At 42.9% G+C, this 27,201-nt stretch overlaps 1 pseudogene; it reads right to left on the minus strand.

Annotated features, from left to right (window-relative positions):
• Nucleotides 1–13,901: 13,901 nt before the first annotated feature.
• LOC104670736 lies at nt 13,902–14,410 on the minus strand (annotated as a pseudogene).
• Nucleotides 14,411–27,201: the final 12,791 nt, after the last annotated feature.

Consider the following 27,201-nt stretch of genomic DNA (forward strand, 5'->3'; position numbering starts at 1 on the left):
CCAGTAAAGGAAATAATGGCAGAGTTCCTGGGGCCTGCACAAATCTCCTTCCTGAGGGAGGGCTTGCCTGAGGCAAGGCCAGCTTCCTTCCCTGGTCTACATGCAGCTGAATTTGCAACTCTGATTTCTTAGCCACGCGTTCTGGATTGTTCTAACTCAATGCTGCAAGCATTGACTGAGCACCTGCCAAGTGCTGGGGGCTTTTCTAGGCTCGTTGGGGCAACAGAAATGAACCAACCTCTTGCTGGAGCTCTTGACCAAGAAGGACTGAGACAAGTACCCAAGAAATGATCCACCCAAGGCAAAACAGCATAAATGCCACAAGACAGAAAGGAAGCAGGTGCTTGGGGAGCACCAAGGAAGGAGCAGTGGTTTCTGCCTGCCAGAGGTGGGAGTGAGGGTGGGGAGCGGGTTAGGAAGATTCCCTGAAGAGGTGAAAAGTGAGCAGGGTCATGCATGATGAGTCCTCCTGCAAATGTGCTTGGGTAGGAGGATTTCAGGTGAAGGGACCTACTGGACAATGTGTGAAGGCAGGCTCAGGAATGCCAGGCTGTGGGTCATGCTGGCCGAGCCCAGAGGGCAGGGACAGCTGTCTGGCAGATGATGAGTTCTCATTCCCAGCTGAGTAGCTTAGTGAGGGCAGACCCTCCCTTTGCCTTGAAACAGAGGAGCCAGGCAGCCCTTACTGCTCTCTGGCTGTTTACCTTTGAAAGTTATCTCTCTCTTTGGAGCTCAGGTCCTCATCCATGAATGAGGGAACCAGAACTGTGTAGGCTGTCAAAAGCCACCCCATGAGGAAGCTGTGTGTGGGAGGTGTGTGTTGTCTTTGGACGCTCCGGTGCCAGGTTCTGCTCTACCCCAGGGACTCTGGTACCTGTCAGACAGCTGGCTGGTTCCCCGAGGTCGCACCCTGGGGCCTGGGACTCCCACTTCTCTCTAAAGGTGAGATGATGAGGTCAGCCAGGTCCCTGTGGACATTTCCCACCAGCTCTTCCTTCTCTTCTCACACATGGTAACAGAAATGTACCCTGGCAGCTGTAGAGAGAAAGGGCCTTTGACTGAGGGGCCAGGGAGGGGCTCAGCTTTATTTGTTGACTATAAAAATGTCAGCTCCTTTGGGCAGCTTCTTGAATCAATATTTGCTGTTCTGAGGCTGAGTTCAAATGCTCAGTAATCCACTCGGCCTGTCCATTTCCTCCCTCACCTGCGTGAGGGCTCACACCCACACATATTTGGCAGGGCCCCTCACTGACGGGGATGGGGAGCCTGCTCCAGGCCCTCCACCCATCCCTGAGAAGGGCTGTCTAAGAGCTCTGTAGCCCAAAAGTAGCTTGCTAGGAAGGAAAGATCTGAAAGGCAGGATTGCTCTGAGTTTCAATCTGTGCATCTGAAAAATGAACAGAATAGTAACACCTACTTCCCAGGGTAAGTTCAAATAACAGAAGGGATGTGCACAGGTTTCCTCAGTCATCAGGCTATGCAGCATAGCAACAATAATGACAATGACAACAATGATAGTGAAGGTGAAAGCATTTGCTGAAGCTTCCTAGGTGTTGCTGTGCTGCTGAGTAGCCTCTAGCCCAGTCTTGTGGCCGTGATCTGAGAGCACACACGTTCTAGAATATTTTTCCCTGTGATCTCTGCACCAACCACTAGCTCTCAGCCTCCAGCAGCTGCACATCTCACGCTTTTTTCCTGGTAAGGGGCCAGGGAAATGTTAGTGAAGAAATATGGGGCTGTGAAGGTAGATGGATCCTTGATCTTCCACTTCGCACTGTGTGTCTTTTGACCAGTTACTTAAGCTTTCTGAGCCTCAGATTCTCATCTACAAGATGGACCAAGGCTTAGCCTACAGAGCTGTTGTGTGGCTTAGAGATAATGCATGTAAAGCACCCAGCAGGGCATCTGGCACTTAGTAGGTGTTTCTCAAGTATTTATTCTTCTCTCCTGTGGTTGGAGCATCCTGGTCCCACACAACCCTCTCCGCTCACACACGGGTCTGTGCATTGGGTGAGACCAGCCTGGGCCCCAGAAACCATGAGGCTTCTTTGCTGGCACATAGGAAGCTCCCACAGTAGAGAGTGCTTTCAGTTACTCCATCCTCCATCTTTGGCTTCTGATTTGGCTTGGCTGCCAGAGTTGGTGCACAGCTTAATACCTGCAGGGTGCAGGGAGAGCCATCAACCCCCTGGGGCAGGTGGAAGTCTTGCATCTGATGCCAAGAGTGGCCTTGGGATGAGAGGTACACATTGAATCTGACTCACACAACACCTGCTTGGGCTCATCACTTTCAATCTTGTGGTCATTGCAGATGGACACAGGGCCCCACAACGCCTGTCCACCCACTGCCGTCTGCCATGAGTTTCTGAAAAGATGGCTCTACCTTTGAGGAGGCCTCATGGAGAAAAGTCTCATGTGCACTGTGGAGCAACAGTAAAACTTAATCTTGCGCCAAACTAAAAGTAGCCATCGAGCCCCTGGGAGCCTCAGGGATCCCCAGAAGACACTGTCAGAGCACCCATTCTGAGACTTGCTGGGCGGCAGGCCCAGCTATAGTTGAGCTGATGCTCAACAACAATGTACCCCTAGGCCAGGGCTGGGGCTGGTCATGAGCAAGCTGGGAGGAGGCAGCCGCTCCTTCTCCAGCCTGTCTGAGGCACAGCCCAGGCAGTACACACCCAAGCTTTCTTCACTGGTGCCCAGGGAGGCTTCATGCAAGAGGGTTCCCCTCCAAGATATACAAAAATTCAGGGAGTAAGGAGTACCTTGGCCCACCAGAGGCACAACAAGCTGTCCCTCCTTCTCTCTCTGCTTGAGATTTGAGCAATCTGTCCCGGGTCCCCGTTCCATGGCATGATAGCTATGAGAGGCCGCTGCTCAGAATGAGAATGAGGGAGGAAACGAGCCAGCGAGTGAGAGCACATGTCTTAAACAGTGTTCCTCCAAGGTTATTCCAGAGGCCAACAGTGGCAGAATAACCTGGATTGTTTATTAAAAATGCAGATCCCTGGCACTACTGCAGATGACCTAGATCAGAATCTTTAGGGTGAAGCCTAGGCATCTGCACTTTTAAAAAGCACCCCAAATGATTCCTATATACATTAAAGTTTAATGACCCCTGCCAAAATCCCATGTCCAATACATGCTTGCTCTGAAATAATGTGTGCCTTTTAATTGAGGCATACTTTACACACAGTGAACCTCAAACTTGTCAGATTTAATGAATGCATATCAAGACCCAGAACACTTCCATTATTCCAGAAAGTTGCCTCATGCCCCCTCCTAGTCAGTTCTACCTTCTAAGCAACCACTGATCTGATTTCTATCATTATAGGTTAGTTTTACCTCTTCTCAAACTTTATATAATTGAGTTCACATAATGTGTACGTTTTTGTGGCCAGCTTCGTTCACCCCGCATATTTTTGGGATTCATCTATGTCAAAATGTCTGTCAGCAGTTCATTCCTTTTTGTGGCTGACTAGTATTTCATTGCATGAATATGTCATGGTTTGCTTTTCCATTCTTTGTTGTTAGACATACAAGTTGTTTATAGTTTTTGGCTATTTTGAACAAAGTGCTGATGACAATTTGCGTTCAGGTTTTTGTGGACATATGCTTTCATTTCTCTTGGGTAAATACCTACGAGGGTGATATGGTTTGGCTGTGTCCACCCACCCAAATCTCATCTTGAATTCCCACATGTTATGGGAGGCACCCCACGGGAGGTAATGGAATCATGGGGGCAGGTCTTTCCCATGCTGTTCTGGTAAAGATAAGTCTCACAAGATCTGATGGTTTTAAAAAGGGGAGCTTCCCTGCACAAACTCTCTTCTCTTGTCTGCCACCATGTGAGACGTGCCTTTCACCTTCTGCCATGATAGTGAGGCCTCCTCAGCCACATGAAACTGTAAGTCCAATAAACCTCTTCCCTTTGTAAATTGTCCAGTCTTAGGTATGTCTTTATCAGTAGTGTGAAAATGGACTAATACAGTAAATTTGTACCATAGAGTGGGCTGTTGCTGAAGATACCCCAAAATGTGGAAGCAACTTTGGACACTGGGTAACAGGCAGAGGCTGGAAAGGTTTGGAGGGCTCAGAAGAAGACAGGAAAATGTGGGAAAGTTTGGAACTTCCTAGAGACTTGTTGAATGACTTTTCCCAAAATGCTGATAGTGATATGGACAATAAAGTACAAGTTGAGTGGTCTCAGATGGAAATGAGGAACTTGGGAACTGGAGCAAAGGTGACTCTTGTTATGTTTTAGTAAAAAGACTGGTGGTATTTTGCCCTTGCCCTAGAGATTTGTGGAACTTTGAACTTGAGAGAAATGATTTAGGCTATCTGGCTATTAGGCTATCTGATTTAGGCAGAAAAGCATTCAAGAGGTGACTTGGGTGCTGTTAAAGGAATTCAGTTTTATAACAGAAGCAGAGTACCAAGAACATAAAGCAGAGTGGAAAATTTGCAGCCTGACAATTGATAGAAAAGCAAAGTCCATTTTCTGAGGAGAAATTCAAGCTGGCTGCAGAAATTTGCATAAGTAATGGGGAGCTGGATGTTAATCCCCAAGACAATGGGGAAAACGTCTCCAAGGCATGTCAGAGGTTTTCATGGCAGCCCCTCCCATTACAGGCCCAGAGGCCTAGGAGGAAAAAGTGGTTTCATGGACTGGGCCCAGGATGCGCATGCTATGTGCAGCCTAGGGACTTGGTGACCTGTGTCCCAGCTGCTCCAGCCATGGCTGAAAGGGGCCAATGTAGAGGTTAGGCCATGACTTCAGAGGATGCAAGTCCCAAGCCTTGGTAGCTTTCACGTGGTGTTGAGCCTGCGAATGCACAGAAGTCAAAAATTGGGGTTTGGGAACCTCCACCTAAATTTCAGAAGATGTATGGAAATGCCTGGATGTCTAGGCAGGAGTTTGTTGCAGGGGCAGGGCTCTCATGGAGAACCTCTGTTAGGAGAGTGTGGAAGGGAAATATGGGGTCAGAACCCCCACACAGAGTCCCTACTGGGGCACCACCTAGTGGAGCTGTGAGAGGAGGGCCACCATCCTCCAGACTTCAGAATGGTAGATCCACCAATAGCTTGTACTGTGTGCCTAGAAAAGCCACAGACACTCAGTGTCAGCCCGTGCAAGCAGCCAGAAGGGAGGCTGTACCCTGCAAAGCCACAGGGGTGAAGCTGCCAAAGACCATGGGAATCCACCTCTTGCACCAGCATGACCTGGATGTGAGACATGGACTTAAAGGAGATAATTTTGGAGCTTTAAGATTTGAGTGCCCTGCTGTATTCTGGACTTGCATGGGCCCTGTAACCCCTTTGTTTTGGCCAATTTCTCCCATTTGGAATGGCTGTAGTTACCCAATGCCTGTACCCCCATTGTATCTAGGAAGTAACTAGCTTGCTCTTGATTTTACAGTTTCATAGGCAGAAGGGACTTGTCTTGTCCAAAGACTTTGGACTGTGGACTTTGGAGTTAATGCTGAAATGAGTTAAGACTTTGGGGGACTGTTGGGAAGGCATGACTGGTTTTGAAACGTGAGGACATGAGATTTGGGAGGGGCCAGGGTCGGAATGATATGGTTTGGCTGTGTCCCCATCCAAATCTCATCTTGAATTCCCAAATGTTGTGGGAGGGATCCAGTGGGAGGTAATTGAATCATGGGGACAGGTGTTTCACATGTTGTCTCATGATAGTAATAAGTCTCATGAGATCTGATGGTTTTAAAAAGCAGAACTTCCCTGCACAAGCTCTCTTCTCTTGTCTGTCTCCATGTGAGATGTGCCTTTCACCTTCTGCTATGATCGTGAGACCTCCCCAGTCACATGGAACTGTAAGTCCAATAAACCTCTTTATTTGGTAAATTGCCCAGTCTCAGGTATGTCTTTCTCAGCAGCATGAAAATGGACTAATACAGAGGAGAAGCACTGGGTCATACGGGAAATGTGATGGGGTGAGGTAGGCAGAATTCTAAATGGTCCTTATGATCTCTGCCTCCTGGCTCTACACCCTCTCCTCTTGAGTGTGGGCAGGATCTATGACCTATTTCTAATCAATAGAGTATGGCATCAGTGATGGATGTCACTTCTATGATTATGTTATTTTGCATAAGACTCCATCTTAGCCAACTGGAATGAGAGACCTTTCTTTGAGCTGCAGGAGCCTCTAGAAACTGAGAGCAGCCCCTTGCTGACAGCCAGCAAGGAAGTGGGACCTCAGCCACAAATGAATTCTGCCAATGACCACGTCAGCATAGAAGAGAACCCCAAGCTCTGGAAAGGAACAAAGACCAGATGACATTTTGTTTCTATTCTTGTGAGGCCCTGAGTGGAGGTCTCAGCCAACCTGTGCCTGGACTCCTGCCTGCAGAAACTGTGAGATAATTAATGTTCACTGCTTTCCATCACTATGTTTGTAGTAATTTGTTATGCAGCATAGAATACTGATACATGAGGAAACGAAAATCACATCGATAAATGGGTCACAGACCTAAATAGAAAAGCTAGAAAGTTACTAGAAAAAAAGCACTGAAGAATGTCTTCATGACCTTAGAGAAGAAAAAAGTTTTCTCCAGAGGATTCAGAAAATATTAGCCATAAAAGAAAAAAATTGCTAAACTGAGAAAATACTTAAGTCACAGGTTGGGAGAAAATATTTGCAACACATAACATTGACAATGGACTGGTATGTGCATGCATAAAGACTCCTATAACTAAAGAAGGAAACAAGTCAATTAAAAAGAACATAAAAGAAGATGGACCAATGGTCAGTAAGTCCATGATGCCCATGACAAAATGCTCATCCTCATTAGGCATTAGGCAAAATGCAAATTAAAACCACAAGGAGGTACCACTACATATCAACAGGAATGACGGAAATGAAAAAGACAATACCAAATGCTAAAATAAAAAGAAATCGACAACAATAAATGTTGGAAAGGATGTGGAGCAGCTAGGATAAGATCTTATACATTGCTAGAGGAAGTGTAAAATGTGCAGTCACTTCACAAAACTGAAGTTTCTTCAGAGTTTAAATATCCACCTTAATTTGATTTTATAGCTTACAGCAATAAAACCACAGGCCTTCATCAGTAACTAGCATTTGAAATGTGTTTTTTAAAATCAACGTTATAAGTGTACATGATAGAAGAGTCCGTTACTTAATTCAGTAAGACTTAAAAAAGAGGAATTGTCAACTCCCTATTTCCTTTTCTCAAGAGGGGAATCATTTCAATTCCATTAGTTTTCTTTTCTTTTTTAACTTTAACTTTTTGGATTTTTCAACCTAATTGACTTTTTACTAGTGAAGACAGAGATTTATTTCTGTTTAACCACCACTATTCCATGACCAATATCTCTTCCCTCACCCTATTCTTCCAGTGTAGCTATATCTCAATTGTTGGATATTTAATATTTACAATGTTATGACTAAATTCTATTAAGGATTGAGCCATATAATAATAATAATAATAGCCACCCTATTATTTTTTCTTTCTTGCACTACTTTTAGTTTTCTTTGAAGTTTCTTCTTTAATTATTTGCTTAGTTTTAATCTTAGCCTCTAAAAAGTACAGTCTGAAGCAAAAATTAAAGTACTGATACTCTATTTGGGAGATGCAAATCCAGATCACTGAGGTTGAGAAAAAAGGAAGGGAGGCAAAGAAAGATGTGAAGCAATGCAAAATGACATGTTACTGCACTTGGCTGCTCCTGAATAAAGAGCCACTCAGTGACACAGCAGGTTGTTCAGCAGGTCTGTTCATTTGGCACCCGAGACTTCTCCAGATGGGTTGCAAGAATAACTCATGCTTCAATGTCATCCATAGAAGAAAAGGAGAAAAGTGATTTGTCCTCCTGGCTCCTTCTTGTCTGTGGATTCTTGTTTGGTAAAATTCATCTCATGTGAATTTATTCCCTTGTACTTCTAGATTGTATTAACCAGCCCCTTCATGGGATGCCCACTTGGGATCCTTGACCTCACACTCTGTGCTGTAGTGTTTTATCCAACCCTGGAAGAGATGGAAGGAGAAAAACTCTGGAGGAATGGCTAGTTGGCCCAGCTTCAAGAATAGCTAGAAGAGGCTTAGGGAGCTTGCGTCTGATATAGGTTTCTATACACTTATCGCTGATACAACCCCAGCTTTCACCTATCCACTGAAAACTCCTCTCAATCACTCAAATAAATGGGGGTATTCCATCATTTTCCACTTCCTGGAGCTCTGTCTCTGGATCCATTTGACCATGCTCCACTCTGTACTGGTTGACATCTATACTTGGTACATAGCTGTTATCCTGAAATCTCCTTTCACCATCATTTGGAGTTTTTCTCCTTCTGTCTCTTAAGTTGAAACTGTTTCCTGAATTACATATCTTCTTCTTTTCAACCTATCCATCTGACAAAGGGCTCAAGAATCTACAAGGAACTTAAACAAATTAACAAGAAAACAAACAACCCCATCAAAAAGTGGATAAAGGATGTGAACAGACACTTCTCAAAAGAAGGCATTTATGCAGCCAATGAACATATGAAAAAAAGCTCATCATCACTGGTCATTAAAGAAATGCAAATCCAAAACCACAGGACATACCATCTCATGCCAGTTAGAATGGTGATCATTAAACAGTCAGGAAAACAACAGATGCTGGAGAGGATGTGGAGAAATAGGAACGCTTTTACACTTTTGGTGGGAGCATAAATTAGTTCAACCATTGTGGAAGACAGTGTGGCGATTCCTCAAGGATCTAGAACCAGAAATATCATTTGACTCAGCAATCCCATTACTGGGTATATACCCCAAGGATTATAAATCACACTGCTATAAAGACACATGCACACGTATGTTTATTGCAGCACTATTCACAATAGCAAGGATTTGGAACCAACCCAAATGCCCATCAGTGATAGACTGGATAAAGAAAATGTGGCACATATATACCATGGAATACTATACAGCCGTAAAAAGGGATGAGTTCATGTCCTTTGCAGGGACATGGATGAAGCTGGAAACCATCATTCTCAGCAAACTAACATAGGAACAGAAAACCAAACACCTCATGTTCTTACTCATAAGTAGTAGCTGAACAATAAGAACACATGGACACAGGGAGGGGAACATCCCACACCGGGGCCTGTTGAGGGATGTGGAGCTAGGGGAGGGATAGCATTAGGAGAAATACCTAATGTAGATGACGGGTTGATGGGTGCAGCAAACCACCATGGCACGTGAATACCTATGTAACAAACCTGCAGGTTCTGGACATGTATCCATGTATATATATAAAAAAGAATCCTTAGAGAAAAATTACCAAATTATCATTATTTCCCTATAAAATTAAAGAAAGAGGCAAAACACAACTAAGATAAAGTTTCTGCCCACAACACATTTACAGTTTTAAAAGAGATTAATAGTTTGGTAGGTTTAAGTTATACAAACATTAAGCAGTGGCTGGGCACAGTGGCTCATGCCTGTACTCCCAACACGTTGGGAAGCCAAGGCAGCCAGATTGCCTAAGCCCAGGATATCGAGACCAGCCTGGGTAACATGGTGAAGCCCCGTCTCTACAAAAATACAAAAAATTAGCCAGACAGGCTGGCAAGCTCCTTTAGTCCCAGCTACTCAGGAGGCTGAGGTGGGAGGATTGCTGGAACCAGGGAGGCTGAGACTGCAATAGGGCATGACTTTGCCACTGCACTCAGCCTAGCAATAGAGCGAGACCCTGTCTAAAAATAAATAAATAATAAAAATATTAAGCAAAGCAAGGCTAATTTAGTTGATGCAGAACCTATAGGAGATGTGAAGCCATTTTCTTGGTTTATACTTTTATTTTGGTAAAAGACCTCCTAAGAAGTGGTGCATAGTATGAATAGGGTGCACACAGTTCAATTCTGGCCTTGGTATTAAGCCTCAGCCTTAAAAAGGCCAAAAAGCCAAATGCATACTTAAACATAATTTCTGGCATCTATAAATTTTTACTAATCAATATTCTTGTGACCTTTACGGTTACCACCATATCTAATTAGTGCTAAATCGTCAGTAATGTGAATAAGCCACACCATTCCAATTATTGCTAATATTAGAATATTCACCTTCAAATATCAGTAGTCACTTTAGATGACTTTTGGAGTGAGAAGCTACTTGTGTGCTTTATATACTATAAATCTATCAGTTACTTGAATATGTACTCCCAAACACAAAATGCACTGGTATTATTCAAAAATTGAACGTCTTGTAAAATTTGGCTGTGAATTCATCTAGCCCTGGGCTTTTCTTGGTCAGGGAATTTTTTATTACTAGGTCAATTTCATTACTCGCTATTGGTCTGTTCAGGATTTCTATTTCTTCCTAGTTCATTCTTGGAAGGTAGTACATTTCCAGGAATGTATCCATTTCCCCCAGGGTTTCTAGTTTGTGAGCATAGAGATGTTCAAAGTAGTCTCAACTGATCTTTTGTATTTCTGTGGTATCAATTGTAAGTCACCTTTATCATTTCTGATTGTGTTTATTTGAATCTTCTCTCTCTTTTTCTTGGTTAGTCTAGCCAGTGGTCTATCAACTATGTTTATCTTTTCAAAGAACCAACTTTTTGTTTCATTGGTCCTCGTATCATGTGTTTTTGTGTCAATCTCATTTAATTCTGCTCTAATCTTTGCTATTTCTTTCCTTCTGCTAGCTGTTGGTTTGGTTTGTTTTTGTTTTTCTAGTTCCTTGAAGTGTGACATTAAGTTGTTGATTTTAGCTCTTTCTATCTTTTTAATGTAGCCATTTAACACTATAAACTTACAGCACTGCTTTTGCTATATCCCAGAAGTTTTGGTGTGTTGTGTCTTTTTTCATTTGTTTCTATCTTTTTAATTTCTGCATTAATTTCATCATTTACTCAAAGATCATTCAGGAGCAACTTGTTCAGTTTCCATATATTCAAATAGTTTAGAGAGTTCCTCTTGATATTGAGTTCTAATTTTATTTCACAGTGGTCTAAAAAGATATTTTATATGATTTATAAAAATTTATTGAGACTTGCCTTATGGCCAAGAATATGGTCTATTTTCGAGAATGTTCCACATTCAGATAAGAAAAATGTATTCGCAGTTGTTGGGTGGAATGTTCTGTAAATGTCTATTAGGTAGGTCCATTTGGCCTAGAGTCCAGTTTAAGACTTTGCTGATTTTTGCCTTGATGATCTGTCTAGTCCTGTCAGTGGAGTGTTGAAGTTCCCCACTATTATTGTATTGCTGTCTCTTTTCTTAGGTTTAGTAGTATTTGTTTTATGGATCTTGGTGCTTTGGTATTGGGTACATATATATTTGGGATAGTTATACCTTCCTGTTAAATTGAACCATTTATCATTACATAATAACCTTTTTTTGTCCTTTTTTACAGTTATTGGTTTAAAGTCTGTTTTGTCTGACGTAAGTATAGCTCCTCCTGCTCATTTTTCTTTTCTGTTTGCATGGTATAGTTTTTTCATATGTTTATTGAAGCACTATTCACAATAGCAAAGTCATGGAATTAACCTAAGTGTCCATCTACAGATGACTGGATAAAGAAAATGTGGTATGTGTATTTATACACACACACACACACACACACACACACAAGATGGAATGCTATGCAGTCATAAAAATGAAATTATGTCTTTTGCAGCAACATAAATGGAGTTGGAGGCCCCATTACTATAAGTGAAATAACTCAGAAACGGAAAATCAAATACTACATGCTCTCACTTATAAGGGGTACACAAGGACATATAAAAGGAACTAATAGACACTGGGGATTTCAAAAGTGGTAAGAGTGGGAGGGGGTAAGGGTTGAAAATTACCTGTTGGGTACAGTGTTTACTATTGGGGTGATGGACAGGCTGGAAACCCACACTTCACCATCACACAACACATCCATGAAGCAAACCTGCACTAGTACCCCTCAAACTATTAAAAAAGTTGAAATGCTACAAAAAGTAATGAGCAATTTTACATATGAAAACAATTATTAAAAACATCCAAATAGCTGAATATATAGGAAATAGAGTGCCTGTTGATTTGAAGGTTAGAAAAGAGTGGATTAGTGAGATAAACATAGGAAGAACTTCATATCCTTTTTGAATAAAATGTTAATTAAAAACTAAATGATACAAGAAAGAATAACAAAGATTAGATTATATCATAATTCACATCATTATAGAATTGTTTGAGGTACTAGCACTCAAAACACTAACAAAATAAACTTTAATAACTATATTTAACTTTTTGTTATTTCCCTTTAGGCTGAAAGTATTTCAAAAAAATTTGTCATGGCTTGTAAGGATATGCTTTCTTCTCTCAACATTTCATGAAAAGAAAAAACTCCAAAACCATGTACATCATCATCTGTGACTAATCATCTTCAATGTAGACATAACAAAGATACAAATAATACATTTCACAATTTTAGAAAAAACTGAGGTAAACAAAACACATAAATTTTTCTTGCTGATAAAATATCAAAGTAACAGACCTCACAAGAGTTCTTTAAGTATTTTTTTAGTTTTGAGTCTTTGGAGGATAAAAATGTAAATAATATACTTGTTCAAAGAGTTGCAATAGACTATAATCAATTTTCAGTAATTGAAGATGATGGATTTTTGGCCGGGTGTGGTGGTTCATGCCTATAATCCCAGCACTTTGGGAGGCCGAGGCGGGTGGATCACCTGAGGTCAGGAGTTTGAGACTAGCCTGACCAATATGGTGAAACCCTGTCTCTAATAAAAAAATACAAAAATTAGCCGGGTGTAGTGGTAGGCACCTGTAATTCCAGCTACTCAGGAGGCTGAGGCAGGAGGATTACTTGCACCCAGTAGATGGCGGCTGCAGTGAGCTGAGATTGCACTACCGCACTCCAGCATGGATGACAGAGTGAGACTCTGTCTCAAAAAAAAAAAAAAAAAAAATGATGGATTTTTGCGATTTGTTCAAGCTATGAATTCCAGATTAAATAAAAAGATATTAAAAAACACTCCTGATTATATTCTTTTATGCAATAGAGATATTATTATTAGTCATGCTTTGGATGTTAATATAGTTATATCTGCTTTCTTTTGATTAGTATTTCCATGGCATACCTTATTCCTTCTTACTACTTTTTACATTTCTAATCATTATATTTCAACTGAATTTCTTGTAAGCAGCATATAGCTCAGTTTTTATTGTCTGAAGTGGGGGCAGTTGAGATTTTAATAACATAAATCAATGTTGGGCCCTGCCTGTCAGTGCCGGGCCCATGGGCCTCCTATCTTCCTATTGCTTGGACGGCTGCCTGCAGCCAGGCTTCCCACATTCTCTAGGAAAGATCCAGCAGCAGCCTGACAAGGGAGGCAACAGCAGCTAAGGGGATGGAAGTTGGAGGAGACAGAAGCATGTGCAGGTGCATGTGTGTATGAACTTACACATGTGAACACACATGAAGTGTTAGCCTGCAGCCAGGCTTCCCACATTCTCTAGGAAAGATCCAGCAGCAGCCTGACAAGGGAGGCAACAGCAGCTAAGGGAATGGAAGTTGGAGGAGACAGAAGCATGTGCAGGTGCATGTGTGTATGAACTTACACATGTGAACACACATGAAGTGTTAGGTTTACAGACCCTGACTCAGAGGCAGTCTAGGATAGGAAAGGAAGGAGGCAAGCTTTGAAGAAGCACATTTTTCTCTGGAGTGCCTCAGCTTCACCCTATCCCAGGACAGACATGTGGGGTATGAGAAACTCACCCCTGGGTCCCAGGCTTCAGGACTGGAGCCCTTTTGAGTCCGGTGGATTCACAGGTACAGTGTGTGGGTCCACAGAGTCTGTCTCCTTCTGAAAGCCCTGGGAAGGTGGGAGATAGAAAGTAAAAGGAAGCAGGTCTCTGACAGATGGACCTGACACGTCAGCCATCACTGGTCTCCGAGTGAGATGATAATGATCTCAGCCTTATGTACCTACTGCAGGGCCTGCAGAGCCCACAGAAGGCCTCCTTTAGTCCATGGAACCACTTATTCTCTATGTCTTCCCTGTTGGTCAGCTCATACAGGCTAAGTATGGAGTTGTTCTGGTCACTCCTGGAGACCCACTGATAGATGAGTTTTCCCCATTCTTCTGGCCTCTGACACACGATTAGGAAACTAGACTTGCTCTTATCCAGCCACTGTAAGTTCCCATTCTTCCTCAGTTCCTCTAATACAACCTGGATTGATCCCACAGGAAGCTTCCACAGCTTGACGTTGCTGAAGAGCAGGATCTCCTGAGCATCCACCGCCATCACGCTGGACTGTTTGTATAGGCAGCAGAGGGACAGAACCAACGAACATCAGGTGGCCAGCTGCTTCTGCCAAGTGGCCATGTTCAGCTGTAATGTAAAGGGCGGGAAGCGATACTGCCACAAACACTTGAAATTCATCACCATCATAATAGCCCAGGAAAGCCCACATTTTTTTCTTTAATTTTTAATTTATATTTATTTATTTTTTTGAGACGGAATCTTGCTCTGTCACCAGGCTGGAGTGCAGTGCCATGATCTCGGCTCACTGCAACCCCCGCCTCCCCGGTTCAAGCGATTCTCCTGCCTCAGTCTCCTGAGTAGCTGGGACTACAGCCATGTGCCACCATGTCCAGCTAATTTTTGTATTTTTAGTAGAGACAGGGTTTCATCATATTGGCCAGGCTGGTCTCGAACTCCTGACCTCAAGTGATTCACCTGACTTGGTCTCCCGAAGTGCTGGGATTACAGGCGTGAGCCACCATGCCCAGCCTCATAGAACTTTTGAATCTGTTGACTGAATTTTTTTTTTCACAGTTTTAGAAAAGTCTTGGTTAGTAGCTCTTAAAATATTGCTTCTGCTCCATTCTCTTTTTGTTTTTCTGAGACTATTACATATTGTTACATATTAGACCTCATCACTGTATCACATATGCCTCATGGTCTTTTCTGTACTTTCCATCTCTATTTTTCCCTTCTCCCTGAACTTCAGGATGGATATTTTCAGTTAGTCTGTCTTCCTGGTGATGAATTCTCTCTTCTGCTGTATAACTCTCTGGTAGGGAGGTAGAGATGGAGCAGATCATATTAACCCCTATTAATCACATTGGGATTACACTGGTTCAGGACTAGGTTTTAGTCTTTTGTGAACACCATTTATTTCTGGTTTACCTTACCTCTTAGAGTGTAGCTTCTGGGTGTCCTAATGGGAGGTCTAGAGTGTTTACTGGGGCCTTTTCTTGCTGAACCCTGAACTCTAATTTTGTTTCCTTAGGCTTGTTAGACTGCTGAAAGCTCTGCTCAGCTTTCTAGCCTTATTTAAGTGTCTGCTGCTGCCCAGCTTCCTAGCTTCTTAGCCCTGTGCTTTTAAATTGGCAAATGCCTCAAGGAAAATGCCCTGCAGGATTCTGGGTTTATTTCAAAATGTATTTCTTTGCTTTGCTTTTAAATTGGCAAATGCCTCAAGGAAAAAGGCCTGCAGACTTCTGGGTTTATCTCAAAATGTATTTCTTTGCTCTGATATTCTCGCCACTCAAGTCTGGCCACCTAACTGTAACTGACTCTGTATTTATTAATAGCTATGTAATGTCTTCAAAGAGATTTATTTTTGTCTTTTGTCTTGCTATTACAACTTTTTTCTTTTTTTTTGGTGGCGGGGTTGGTCTGCAAAAAGCATTCCCAGAAGTATAAACTTTAATAATGTTATTTAATATGCTACTTCTGTATCCTGAACATTAGTCATTTGGATGTGCAGAAACAGAAGACTTTGTTCTTAAAGATTGCCACTACCGGGAGAGGCGGCTCATGCCTGTCATTCCAGCACTTTGGGAGGCCAAGGCGGGTGGATCCCTTGAGGTCAGGAGTTTGAGACCAGCCTGGTCAACATGGTGAAACTTTGTCTCTACTACAAATACAAAAATTTGCTGGGTGTGATGGCATGTGCCTGTAGTCCCAGCTACTGGCTACTCAGGAGGCTGAGGCAGGAGAATCGCTTGAATATGGGAGGCGCGGGTTGCAGGGAGTTGAGATCGAGTCAATGCACTCCAGCCTGGGTGACAGACTGAGAATACAATGGATTAATGATGAATGCTTGCAAAGAAATGAGGTTGGGGATCAGGGTAAGGCAGTTTTACCAACAGAATGGTGAAACTGCCAGACATATTCATAGAGTAGAAAACAGATCTATAGACTGACCATGGGAAAAATGTGGTGAAGGTAATGAGAGATTTAGGAATCACAGGCAAAACATTTTATACACCTCCTTAAGTTGTGTACTTAAAATATAATTATAATAGTATATTTTTAACTGAATTATAGGCCAAAGCATGAAGATAGCGAGCCATTCTCATCATACTTCTTTAAAGACAAATTGCATGGTTTTGAAATCGTTTTGTTATTTACTTATATGAGATGTTAAAACAAGACGGAAATGCAGCCATCACATACTAAAAAATAGCTTGAGTTTTGAAAATACCTTAATATTGTATGCTTCAGGTAATAATAATAATGATAACTTGTTAGCAGGATTTGCTAATGCCCAGAGGTTAACTGGAGAGAAATCAATTCATATGCTAGACTCTGCTGGAGAAGTAATCAAAATAATGGATCTAGAGAGGATAACTTTTTCTTGAATTATACTTGTTGAAAGACCCACCTTTCATTCTACTTAAGAAAAGATGCTGACACTGATATGCATGCAATGAAATCTTAAATACAGATGGAAATTCATAGATTTTGTTATTCTGAAATCTAGTTACATTACTTTATTTACACCCTTGTTTATCCAAGGATTAAAGAAATACACGATGCATGTGAGGGCAAAAATCTGAAATTTCCTTCTGAAATATTCAGATAGCACAAAACTTCAACATGCTTCAAATAGCATCTTTACTAGCAATCAAATCTTCAAGTAGGTGTTGAAAGGGAAATAAACATTACCTTAGTTACTATGGAGAAAAGAAAAGATTAATTATTTGGGAGCAACATCACCACTAGTGTGCCGGCAAGAAGATACTAAAAAACAGCTTGCATCCTCACCAACCTCAGTTCAAAGTTTCTATTTGTATGACAAATGTAATGACACATGAGTAATCCAGCAGATTGAAGTGATGACAAATTACTATTAGTGAATTCTAATGACAAATTTTAAAAACTGACCTCTTAAACTTAATAATAAAATTATATTAGTAAATAAGCCTTAAAAATAAATTTTCTAGTTTACTCATGTGTCTCGGGGTTTCATTCCATTTCATCCATTCATTCAATGGTGACTTATGGCTTCAGCTAAATACTGATTCTAGTGCAGCCATCTCTCATTAGGTGATAAATTTTTTAAGACCTTTTTTGTCTTAAACTGTCTTTTATTTATAGATAGATAGATAGATAGATAGATAGATAGATAGATAGATAGAGTCTTGCTCTGGCTCCCAGGCTGGAGTACAGTGGCCTGATCACAGCTCACTGCAGCCGTGACCGCCCCAGCTCAGGTGATCCTCTCGCCTCAGCCTCTCCAGTTGCTGGGACTATAGGCATGCACCACCACTCCTGTCTAATTTTTGTATTTTTAGTAGAGAGGGGGTTTCACCATATTGGTCAGGCTGGTCTCGAATTCCTGACCTCAGGTGATCCAGACTCCTCAGCCTCCCAAAGTAGTGGGATTATAGGCATGAGCCACCGTGCTGGCCTTGCAAATGTCTTTATGTTCCTTACACGCTTGATAATTTGGCTGAATACAAATTCTAGGTTGAACATCATTTTCTCATGGAATATTGAAAGCAATGGTCCACATGTTCTTGCTTCCAGGGTTACTTTTGAGAAATCCAAATCCATTCTGATTCTTGATCATTTTTATACGACCTTTTTTATTCCCCCACTCTCTCTAGAAGCATTCCAAATTTCTCTGTTCATAGTGTTCAGAAATGCCACAGTTTCAGATATGTAGCCTATTTTTCTTTTTTTCTGTGATAGGTACTGGAGAGTCCTTTCAATTTGTAAAGTCATGTTTTTCTTAGTTCTGGGAATTTTTTTTTTTTTAAATTTCTTTTTGGCCTCTATTTTCTCTTTTAGGAACTACTATTATTTGGATATTGTTCATTTTCTCAGGAACTGCCTCCTCCAGTTTAAACTTGAGAAACCTACTGTTAAAATCTAAATTCAGGGTTTTATATTTACCCCAAAATTTTCTCATTTGTTGGGGGAAAAAACACTCTTTACATAAAGGAGGAGGAAGACTAGTGGGTGGCAGTGGATGAAAATATAGGCTGGAGTTGGCCAGTTTCTATTCTCCTGACTCCCTCCTATTACCAAAACGAGTTCAAACCTGACAGCACAGAGAGCCTGGGCCCACACCAGACAACCTGGTTTCCACTCTCAGCTCTGCCATTGACACTGGGTGAGCTTCAGCAAGCCATATCAACTCTCTGGATCTCTGTCTCCTCTCAGTAAAAAAAAAAATGTGAACAATAATATCCGCACAGCATAATAAAATAATAGCATCTCCTCACATGGCAAGGTGTGAAGAACTTGTGAGAGCAGACCTCTGAACCAAGCAAGCTTTATTTAAGTGGAAGAGATTATTTTTATTGGAATAACATGAGGGTTGGTAGTTTTCAGATATCGTGTGAGTTTCTCTCTACTTTCTGAAGGAGCAGAGCCCCAAACAACAACTCCAGAGGCAGGTTTTCAACATGATGGCTTGACAGCCACCTGTCTCAGTGGCAGGATTAGGAGGCTCAGAGGCCCCGTGAATTGATGACATCACTTGGAAGTGAACAAAGGTCAGACTTACCCAATTCCCAAACCCTTGATTTTGGGCTCACAGTGCAGGCCAGGTTTTGATTTCCCTGTTTGAGACCAGAGGTCTGTGGCTGTCATTTTAACTTTATCTCAGCATAACTGAAATGGCCTTTTCATCTCCCCAGCCCACCCAGCCTAACCCCACTGTCACGGCCACAGCCTTAGCGCAGGACCAAGCTAGCTCAAAGCTTCCGAAGCCCAGGCCTCCATCTTGTCCTCCTACAGCACACATCTCACGTTACAGATGGTTGCAGTCAGTCTCACCTTCCTAAAGCACAAGTCTGATCATGTCTCTTTCATGTTGAACCCCTCAAAGTGTGTGGGATGGGACACTTAACTTTTCCATGTTCTTATCATTTAGTTATGTCTCACATAAATAGTACATCACTGTTTCACCGTAGCCTGATCATTCCTGTCTTTCCTCATTCTTGCCTTTTATAAAAATTACCAAGCTATTTCCTTCACTTCATTGTGTTCTCTCTCTACAGATCTGGAATGTTTCCATGCTGTTTCTATTCTTTTAGTGGTTACTGCAAAGTCGACTGTACGTGTTTATCATAAAGTCTTGCAGTCAATCTCGAACTTCATTCCTCTCCTAAGATTTAGCTCCAGTGCTCCTGCCCTGAACTAAGAGTATTGTTTAGAATATTTTAAATCTGATTTTTTAGTAACTTTGCTCTTAACTTTTCCTTTGTTTCTCTTTATTCTTATATTTATTTCCTGTACTCTGGATACATTCTCTTTCAATGTGGCTAATCATTTGTTTAATCTATTGACTGTGTTTTTCATTTTGGTGGTTATATTTTTCATTCCTAGAATTTCCATTTGTTTGTTATTCAAATCTGTCATTTTTGTTGGTTTTCCACAGTAAACTCATCTTTGCAATTGCGTCCTTTTTTGAAATAAAGACAGGAGGCAGGGTCAAAGATGAATTCATCATGAAAATTTAAAGATACTTAGATGTAAGTAATAGTGAAATCACTACATGTCAAAGCTTATTGAAAGCAGCATATGTAGGCCGGGCACGGTGGCTCAAGCCTGTAATCCCAGCACTTTGGGAGGCCGAGACGGGCGGATCACGAGGTCAGGAGATCGAGACCATCCTGGCTAACACGGTGAAACCCCGTCTCTACTAAAAAATACAAAAAAACTAGCCGGGCGAGGTGGTGGGCGCCTATAGTCCCAGCTACCTGGGAGGCTGAGGCAGGAGAATGGCCTAAACCCGGGAGGCGGAGCTTGCAGTGAGCTGAGATCCGGCCACAGCACTCCAGCCTGGGCGGCAGAGCGAGACTCCGTCTCAAAAAAAAAAAAAAAAAAAAAAAAAGCAGCATATGTAATATTTGACTTTTTTTCCAAATATTTTACATAAGGTCAACATTAGAAGCAAATACCTGAGAGAAACCTTTCAAACAAATTTTAACAAGCCTTAAATACTTGTGTTAGGAAAGAATAAATTAATAAGGTAAGTCTCTACCTTAAGAAAATGAACAGAAACCTTAAAGACAATAGAAGGAGGTAAATAATAAAACAGTAGAAATTAATGAAGTAGAAAGCAAAGAAAAATAGAATTAACAAAGCTGAAATCTGATTCTTTTGAAAGAATAATCTATACTCACTATCTTCACGCCTGCAATTTGGCTTTTAACTCTTCCGTCATTCTATGAATGTTACTATGGCAAAAAAAAAAGAAAAAAAAAGGTTCTAATAACTTCCTGGGCATTGAATCTTAAAGAACTATTGTTAGTCCTTATCTAATTTGCCTTCTGGGTGGCCATGGGTATTCCTGACTACTTCCAGAACTTCAGACTCAAATATCTCACTGCCTGTTCAAAATCCCCACTCAGATAGCTCATCAGCATTTTACACTTACGACCAAAATTGAGTCCATGAAGTCCTCCTTCCCCAAATTTACTCCTTTATTTTCCCTATATCACAAATGTCAACTGTGTTTTTCATTTCTCAAATGGGAAATATTTCTCAAATTCTCTTTGCTTCCCTTCTTGATCTCTTAAAGTTTATTCTAAACCCCAAAGCCATAATAATCTTCAAAAATACAAATCAGATCATATGACTCCCTTCAAAGCTTCCAGTAGCTTCCTAACACCCTTGGAAAAAAAAATCCATACTCCTTACCTTGGCCTTCATGATCTGGCCCCTGCTTGTCTTTCCAGCCTAGCTCTCCCCATCCTTCTGCTCATCGCCATCCTCCTGCTATCCTGGGCCATCACATGTGTTTTTGCCTCAGGGCCTTTGTGCTTGCCACTCCTTCCCTCTGCCAAGAATACTGTCAGCCCACAGCTCCCATGGCTCCCTCTGTCCTTCCATTCAGGTGTCTGCACAAATACCTCCACTTTAGACAGGATTTCCTTAACACTATATTTAATACAGGACACACATGCCTTCTCCATCTGCACTCACTCTTTGTACCCCTCCCATTATTTTACTTTTATTTACAATACCCATTACAATTGACATTCTATTTGTTTATTCATTTGTAAGTATCGTCATCCATCCTTGTCCTACTAAAAGTATGCAAATTGTCTTACTCACCAGTGTGTCTCCCATGTCTAGAACTGTGCCTGGGACATCATGGGCTTAATGACTATTTGGCGAATGTCTGAATTACATGATTACATGAATTAATAAACAGACTAGATTTGGAAGAGAAAAAGAAGGATAGGACTCATAGACAGAAGGGGTTGCAGGCAGTGATTTAACTCTCTGATGCCACCTTCTTCATGAAGCTTTCCTAATTCCCAACTCTCTCTTCCCACAGCACATTAGGCCTGTTCTACAGCACAGAGTCCACCTTGCAGCTTGGGTATGTTTACACTGCTGTGATATTCTTGAGAAGAGGTGCCATCTTTCAGTCACCTCTGCACCTCTGGTGCCTAACCTAGTCCTTGCCATAGAATAGATGCTCAATCAATGCTTGTCAAATTGAATTAAACCCATAATGGCTACACTCACTCCAGCCAAAAATGTCTTTAGCTTAATTGTTAAATGAGTCACTTTCACCAACAAAAACCAGATTTTAAAATTATTGACAAAAAGACTAAATGGAATGAAGCTCTTTGCAGATGATTTTCCTGCTTCAAAGCAGCCTGAGAACAAAGTAGAAATGACAATATATTGATAGCTCCTGTATGGTAGGGACTAAATATAATGAATCATTGTAAATCCTACAGTAACTCAGCACTAATGATTACCAATGTGATTCGTAAATAAACAAATGTTGCATGACTTTTTAAAAAGCCCCTCCCCCCTTTGCAGTTTTTGAATTTGCAAAGTACCCCCAGAAATGATCTCTAGGTCCCCCTCAAGCTACATGATTAAAAACTTCTAGTTTCCTTTAGGAGGAGTTTTGTGGTTCTTAAGTCCAAGAAAGTGAAAGCTCTGGGAAGCATCACCACGTGGCTGAGGTGTGCTGAGTGGCTGTGGTTGTGCCGTCTGCAGCCTTTGCTCTCCTAGTGTTGCCAGGAAATCAGGAACCATATTAACCAAGGTCTCTTCTGGCTTCCACTGGCTCCTGGAGAGGCCAAGGAGTATTCTGCTCCCTGTTCTTTTCAAGAAACTTTGCTGGCCGGTGAACAACAAGCCATGGGCTCTGGGTGAATGAGGCTGCTGCACCTCTCCAAGCCGTCTCCCCTGGGCCTCCCCACAACACCGGAAACATACTTCTAGCTGTGTATGCACAGGTGATCTTCAATGCTCTCTTCCTGAGTTAGGGTGACAGTGAATGTGGGTGAAGAAAGAAGGAAAGGAATAAAGTATGTGAGGAGCAGCACTATGTGCCCTTGAAATCACAGATGTTTGTCAAGTGGAAAAATACCAAACCCTCAGCATGTTTCACTTTGTGTTTCTTGGAAACATTTCATCAAAGGGGCAAAATGAAATGTGCCATTTCTACTGGAGCCAAGTGTGAGCTGCTTCCTTCTTTTCTCCACAAACAGGTTGCCGTTTCCCAGTATTGGTCTGAAGAGGGCTGAGGCCCTGAATGCCCAGAGGGAACTGCGGATTGCGTCACATGGGTGCCCTTTTCAGGAGAATATCCCTGACATGCCTTTGGGAGGCATCCAGCAGTCTCCAGTTTTCTTCTCAGTCCTGACATCTTCAGGGACTGCACTGTGGACAGTGCCGACAAGAGCTGGTCCTGCACGGCTCCTGGAAGCTGCAGCCCACCCTGGCCTCTACACCAGGCAGAGGGTAACCTCAAGGTCATGACTTCCTCCTCCTCTGGTGCTGCTTTCTGTGAGCCAGGAGGGTGGCCTGGCCAGGCTTCCGAGCTCCTGGTCAGCTGCAGACCCTTGTGGGGCATCCCAGAGCTCCAGTGAAACTTACCCAGCCCAGGCAACAACCTTGGACCAAGCTGTGGAAGAAGAGGCTGCCCCCCCCCTCCCCGCCCAGCTCTGAAGGGGAGTGAAGGATCCCTGTAACATTTCCAGTGGGCACTGGCTCTCAGGGATGGTTGGTTTTGTATTCTAAGCTGAAGTGGTGAGGGCTGGGCCCGCAGGCGGACTCAACCAGCCATTGTTAGAGGTGGTACTACCTAGTGGTTAGGAGTGCAAGCTTTTGTTTCAAAAAACCATGGGGAAGCCCCTTAGCCTCTCTGAGGCTCAGTTTCCTCACCTGAAAATGTGAGTGATGCTACTACCTCCCTCAGGTTGTTATAAGGAATACACGAGATGATGTTTGCAGTGCGATTAGCAGAGTGCCTGGCATTTTAGAAGGGCTTGACATATAAGGGTGTTATTGCTAAGCTGAATGAAAAGAGCCTGAGGTGTAGAGAGATTTATAGTCTTCACAGGACATGCGGCAACTACCCTCCACTTACAAACGTCATGGTAGACTAGAAGGTGTTGGGTAAGGCTGGAGCCAAGGGGTGATTGTGAGTGAAGTCCCGGACTCCTCTGCCCCAGACTCCGGTCCAACAGGACAAGCTGTTCCAGAAGGAAGGATGGTCTGAGCCTCAGCTAGTCAGGCCTAGTGATGCCACGTGGGACAATCTATTTAATCTTCACAACCACTCTGTAATAGGTGTATCACTATCCCATTTTTCAGATGAAAAAATGGAGGCTCAGAAAGAGATGTTATAGTTGTGGCCCAAGATCATACAGTGAATATGCAACAGAATATGCAACAGACACTGTTCACCTAAACACCTAAACTCAAAGCTTGCATGAGGCTGTAAAGCAAGGGGATGCTAAGAATAGGTCTGGAGTGGTCCAGCAATGGGGCTGTCTGGCAGTGGCCCCTGTCCGGGGGTTACTGTGGCCTAGTCTCTAAAACCCCTGCTGTCTGCCTATTCTCCAAGCCTAGGCCTCTGACTCTCTGCAGACTATCTGAGCCTCTATATATCATTCCATAAACACCTTTTATGTAAGTAGCCAGAGTTGGCTTTTGCTCCTTGCATTGAAGAACACTGACAGACAGTCCAAAGTCTCAGCAGGCTGTCTCCTCAGTGATGCTGCCTGGACTGGGAATAGGAGGTGGGTGTTGCTTTGGCCCTACAGGGCTCAGCTGGCTACCTTTGGCCCTGCTCTTTCTCGCTTGAAGTGCCTTTGCTAAGCCCAGGAGTATAGGGCTTTCTGCTGGTCTCCATTATGTGAGCCTAGCTGCATAGTCAAGTGGGGTGGGACTCCAGCAGACAGGGTTGGGGGCCACCCACAGCAGTAACCCCTATGATATATAACCCTTCTCACTGGTCACACAGTGACACATGTACCCATAGACCACTGCACTCTTACAAACAATGCCAGCTTCACATCCTCCCCCTCCTCCATCTGCATGTACACCCCACATGTGTACATTCTTTGTCGCTCTGGCTCCCGTGGCCCAGTCTATTTCTCTTCCCCATCAGCCAATTGAGCCACCCACCCATTTTGGTGCTGGAACAGTGTGAGCTGGGAAGGAGGAAGTGGTGGGTGATGAGGCTAGAACAATATGGAGGGGCTACACTGATACCTCCCCGTGATGACAGGGAACCTCTGAAGTGCAGTATCAGATACAAGATCTTGGGGTGCCAGCTAGGGGCCACTGCTGTCTGTAGCTCCCTGCTCCAAGAGGTTAGCAGAACCGTGCTGTGGTTGGAGGCCTGCGTGAAGAATCCCTGGATGACCCTACTGCTGCTCCCATTCTGAGTCTATCTTCTTCATTTTTAGAGACAAGGTCTCAGTCTGTTGCCTAGGCTGGAGTGCAGAGGTATGATCCTAGCTCACTGCAGCTGCAATTATAGCTCAAGCAATTCTCCTGCCTCAGCCTTTGGAGTAGCTAGGACTACAGGTGTGAGCCATCATGCTTGGCTAATTTATTATTTTTTGTAGAGTCAGGGTCTCACTATGTTGTCCAGGCTGGTCTCAAACTCCTGGCCTCAAGCAGTCCTCCCACCACAGCCTCCTAAAGTGCTGCATTCCAGGTGTGAGCTACCATACCCTCCTCATCTGGGGTCCTCTCCTTTTGCCATACTGCTTTCTGCTTCCTAAGGCAGATAAGATAAAACAAACAATCCAATCTCCAGGAACAACTGCCTGGCTTCCCCCTTCCTTCAACCCAGCAGATTATAAGGCAGAGGCTCTGCCTTGTTCCTCTTCCTAGAGCATCCCATAGACTTACGAATTGAAGGCGAGCCTAAAAGGACTGGGAGTGCAGATGGGTGGCTGATTTCGATGCTCCCCTCCGGGCAGAGTTGAGGAACTCAGTGTCCTGGATGTTTCTTCCTTATTAACAAATGGAATGCTGGGCAATTTACTTCTTTGGGTTCATTCCTCCTAGATTTTGGTCTGGTCATCCTTCACTAGGCTTTTAGTTATTCAATGCTTTTTAAAAGAGATTTCTTTTCTTTCTTTTTTTTTTTGAGATGGAGTTTCGCTCTTGTTGCCCAGGCCAGACTGCAGTGGTGCAATCTTGGCTCACTGCAAACTCTGCCTCCTGGGTTCAAGCAGTTCTCCTGCCTCAGCCTCTGGAATAGCTGGGATTACAGGCACGTGTCACCACACCCTGCTAACTTTTGTATTTTTAGTAGAAATAGGGTTTTGTCATGTTGGCCAGGCTGGTCTTGAACTCCTGACCTCAGGTGATCTGCTTACCTTGGCCTCCCAAAGTGCTGGAATTACAGGTGTGAGCCACTGCACTTGGCCTCATTTTAAGATTTATTTGGCTTTTCAAGTTGTCCTCAGTAGGTGTGGGGGGGGTGGTTGGTAGAGAGTCCACGGGTAACATTATTAGTCCAGTCTGACAGAAAATAAAACAGGCAGTTTCCCTAGTCCTTCGGACTGCCACTTTCCTATAAAACTATTTCTTATCCTTTTTCTCAAGTTTTTCCCCCTTAAATGCCGACATCTTCTCCCCCATTCCCACTCGTAATAATCTTACTTCCTATTTTGTTGAGAAAATAGAAGCAATCAGAAGAGAACCCCCCTGAGCTGCCCCTCGTGCTACCTGTTTCTCCTCCCAGTGCTCAGCTTCCCTCCTGTTACAATGAGGGAATTGTCCAAACGCACTGGCGAGGCCACGCCTACCACCGACCTAAGGACGTGGGTCCCACAGTTATCCTCTCTCCTGCAACACCTTACTTTTCAGATGGGAGTATTCCCATCAGAATGAAACAGATTGTAATATCACCCTCCAAAAGAAAATGTCTTCTGGATCCTCTATCTCTAATGCCTGGCTACCAACTGTTTTTATGCTTCTCATCGCAAGTGAAACTCCTGTAAAGGGTTGTTTACACTCAATGTCTCTACCTCTTCTTCCATTTCCTCTTGAACCTCCTCTGAGCTGGCTTCTGCCCCCTTATTCCACAGAACAGTTTTTGTCAAGATCACCAGTCACCACTACGTTGCCAAACCCAATCCAATTCTCAGGACTGATTTTACTTAACCCATCAGTGGCTCACTCCCTCCTCCTTGGTTTCTGGGTTTTCCCCCGAGTCCCTTGGCTCTCTCTGGTCTTCTCTGCTCCCTTCTTATCCCACAGACCTCTAAACACTGGATGGCCTCAGGGCTCAGCCCTTGGGTGATTTCTTTTCTCAACCTCTAAGTGGCTTTACCCTAAGGGATGATCTCAAGTCTACAAGGCTATACCCCTGACAGTTGTCCAAATTTGTATCGCAGGCCCAGGCCTCTCCTGAACTCCAGGTTCACACAGTTAACTACTTAGTAAACGTGTAGATGTTTAATAAGAAATGAAAATTTAACATGTTCAAGAACAAATTCCTCATTGCACCCCTCCTAGATCTTAATCTTCTCCATTCAAAAATGGTCACTCTATTCTTCCAATAGCTCAGATCAAACACACTGGAGTCAAACCTTTTCTTTTTCATACCCATAATCAATCTCGTCAGCTTTACCTTCAAAATATAGACCATAGTTGTTCTCCCTCACCGCTGGTCTGAGTCACCAGTATTCCTCACCTGAATTATTTCAGCA

Source organism: Rhinopithecus roxellana, chromosome 8 (genome assembly GCF_007565055.1).
Source record: "Rhinopithecus roxellana isolate Shanxi Qingling chromosome 8, ASM756505v1, whole genome shotgun sequence".
In the NCBI taxonomy this organism is placed as follows: domain Eukaryota; kingdom Metazoa; phylum Chordata; class Mammalia; order Primates; family Cercopithecidae; genus Rhinopithecus; species Rhinopithecus roxellana.